This window comes from Rhinoderma darwinii, chromosome 2 (genome assembly GCF_050947455.1).
Source record: "Rhinoderma darwinii isolate aRhiDar2 chromosome 2, aRhiDar2.hap1, whole genome shotgun sequence".
NCBI lineage: Eukaryota > Metazoa > Chordata > Amphibia > Anura > Rhinodermatidae > Rhinoderma > Rhinoderma darwinii.
The window spans coordinates 39,003,313-39,006,802 of record NC_134688.1 but is presented as its reverse complement, the minus strand read 5'-3'; positions in this window follow the sequence as shown (position 1 = coordinate 39,006,802).

Below are 3,490 nucleotides of genomic sequence, written 5' to 3'. Positions count from 1 at the left end.
TGGGCAGACGTTTGTCTGTTCACACGAGGCGTATATTTACGCGCCGCTGTCAAATGACGGCGCGTAAATAGACGCCCGCGTAGAAGAAGTGACCTGTCACTTCTTTGGCCGTATTTGGAGCCGCTATTCATTGACTCCAATGAATAGCAGCGCTAATTACGGCCGTAATTAACGCGGCGTTCAAGCGCCTGCACATGCCGGTACGGCTGAATTTACGGGGATGTTTTCAGGCTGAAACATCCCCGTAATTTCAGCCGTTACGGACCCCCGCCGTGTGAACATACCCTAACAGATTTTGCATTAGGATCCAAGAGTTTCAAGTTACACCTCTGGTTGTAAACACAGTAAGCTGAATAAAGTTATATAGTGAAGATACTTTTATAAAGGTATATAGTATAATGACAGTAAAGAGGAACAAATATCAGGGGCCAATTAAATTGTTTGAAAAGCTTTTATTTTTTTTAGTTTTTAATTTATTTCCTTATTTTCCAATATTATTACTGTTATGGCAGGAAGAAGGGGAAGGGGATAAGTGAGCCCTAATCTACCCACCGCCCTGTCCCTGCCTACTTGCAACGACCCGCCCTAGGCGACGGGGTACAACTGGGCGGCGGTCCCTATGCTGACTAAGTGCAAGGGAATACAAACAGGGAACAAGCAAGGGAAGGGGCAGTAGCCCACGGAACACCGTGAGGAAACCAGAGTGGTCAACGAGCCAGTCAGTATCAGGATGTCACGAAGTATACGAAAGCAGAGCAAGGAGCAAGAAGCAAGCCGGGGTCAGAGCGAAGCAGGATAAGCGGAAGCTGTAGCAAGGCTGAAGCAAGGCAGTAGCAGGCTGGAGCAAGGCTGTAGCAGGGCCAGGAAACCAGGAAGAATCACAAGCAATGAGGAAGAGAAAACGGCAGGTATAAATGGACAGGGGGCGGAGCTAACTCCGACTGACCAGGCCGCGATAGGCTCTCCCACTCCTGAGCCTGCCACCCTGATTGGTGGGAGCCGGAGTCAGTCTAAGAGGTCCGGCCTCAGGTGTCGATTGATTAATCCTGGGAGTATCCACAGACGTAGTGCCTGGCAGATCCTTTACAGTACCCCCCCTTTTATGAGGGGCCACCAGACCCTTACTAAGAGGACCTGGTTTAGTGGGGAAGAGAAGGTGGAACCTCCTGACCAATACCCCAGCGTGAACATCTCGAGCAGGTACCCAAGTCCTCTCCTCCGGCCCGTAACCTCTCCAATGGACCAGGTACTGGAGGGAGCCCTGGATCATCCTACTGTCCACAATCTTGGCCACCTCGAATTCCACCCCCTCAGGGGTGAGAATGGGAACAGGAGGTTTCCTCGAGGGGGACCAGGACGGGGAGCAGCGTTTAAGGAGGGAGGCATGAAAGACGTCGTGTATGCGAAAGGATGGGGGCAGCTCCAGACGGAAGGATACAGGGTTGAGGACTTCAATGACCTTATAAGGCCCAATAAATCGGGGAGCAAACTTCCTGGACGGGACCTTAAGGCACAAGTTCCTAGACGACAACCACACCAGATCCCCGACGACAAAGCAGGGGTTAGCAGAACGTCTTCTATCAGCCTGAATTTTTTGTACGCTCTGGGATGCCTCTAGGTTCTTCTGAACCTGGGCCCAGACTGTGCACAGTTCCCGATGAACGACCTCTACCTCGGGATTATTGGAACTACCAAGAGAAACGGAGGAGAACCGTGGATTAAACCCGAAATTACAGAAAAACGGGGAGACCCCTGACGAGTTACTGACCCGGTTATTCAGGGAAAATTCGGCGAGGGGAATGAATGAGACCCAATCAAATTGACAGTCAGAGATGAAACACCTTAAATATTGTTCCAGGGATTGATTAGTCCTCTCCGTTTGGCCATTAGTTTCGGGATGGAAGGCGGAGGAGAAGGACAGATCAATCTCCAACTTTTTACAAAAGGCTCTCCAAAATAAAGAAACAAATTGTACCCCTCTGTCAGAAACTATATTGACTGGGACCCCATGGAGACGCAGAATGTGTTTAACAAACAAAGAAGCTAACGTCTTGGCGTTAGGTAATTTCTTAAGGGGCACAAAGTGGCACATCTTGCTGAAGCGGTCTACTACCACCCACACCACCGACTTGCCTTGAGATGGAGGCAAATCTGTGATAAAATCCATGGAGATATGGGTCCAAGGTCTCTGGGGAATGGGCAAAGAACGTGGTAAGCCCGCAGGTGGTCTTAGACCTAGGGGTCTTAGACCTAGCACAAACCTCACAAGCGGCGACGTAAGCCCTAACGTCTTTAGGCAACCCAGGCCACCAATAGTTTCTGGTAATGAGGTGTTTGGTACCCAAGATGCCAGGATGACCAGATAGTGCGGAGTCATGGTTTTCCCTAAGTACCCTTAGCCGGTATTGCAGGGGGACAAACAGCTTGTCCACAGGGAGGTTCCCGGGAGCTGAACCTTGATCAGCCGCAATATCAGAGACTAAATCAGAATCAGTGGCAGAAACGATTATACCAGGGGGTAAAATACAAGCAGGATCCTTCTCCGAAGGAGGATTGGCCATGAAACTACGTGACAGTGCATCAGCCTTAATATTTTTGGACCCAGCCCTATAGGTAACCAAAAAGTTAAATCTGGTAAAAAATAGCGCCCATCGAGCTTGTCTCGGATTAAGCCTCCGGGCAGATTCTAGGAAAACCAGATTCTTGTGGTCAGTAAGGACCGTTACCTGGTGTCTGGCCCCCTCCAGGAAGTGACGCCACTCTTCAAAAGCCCATTTAATGGCTAAAAGTTCGCGGTTGCCAATATCATAGTTACTCTCCGTGGGCGAAAACTTCCTGGAGAAGTAAGCACAGGGGCGGAGATGGGTGAGGGACCTGGTACCCTGGGACAAGACAGCCCCCACTCCCACCTCGGACGCGTCAACCTCCACGATAAATCGCTCCCTTTGGTTGGGCTGAACCAGCACAGGGGCCGAGATAAAGCACTTCTTGAGGGTCTCAAAAGCCTGGACGGCCTCAGGAGGCCAGTGGAGGACATCAGCACCCTTGCGAGTGAGGTCCGTAAGAGGCTTAGCGACGACCGAGAAGTTGGCAATAAATCTCCTGTAATAGTTAGCGAACCCCAAAAAACACTGTAGCGCCTTCAGGGAGGCAGGTTGGACCCATTCCGCCACAGCCTGAACCTTGGCAGGGTCCATGCGGAATTCATGAGGAGTGAGGATTTGACCCAAAAATGGTATCTCCTGTACTCCAAACACACATTTTTCGGTTTTCGCAAACAGATTATTTTCCCGGAGGACCTGGAGCACCTTCCTGACATGCTCCACGTGGGAGGACCAGTCCTTGGAAAACACCAGTATGTCATCAAGGTACACTACAAGAAAATTACCCAGGTAATCTCTCAGAATTTCATTAATAAAATTCTGAAAGACAGCATCGGCATTACACAACCCAAAGGGCATGACCAGGTATTCTAAATGACCTTCGGGCG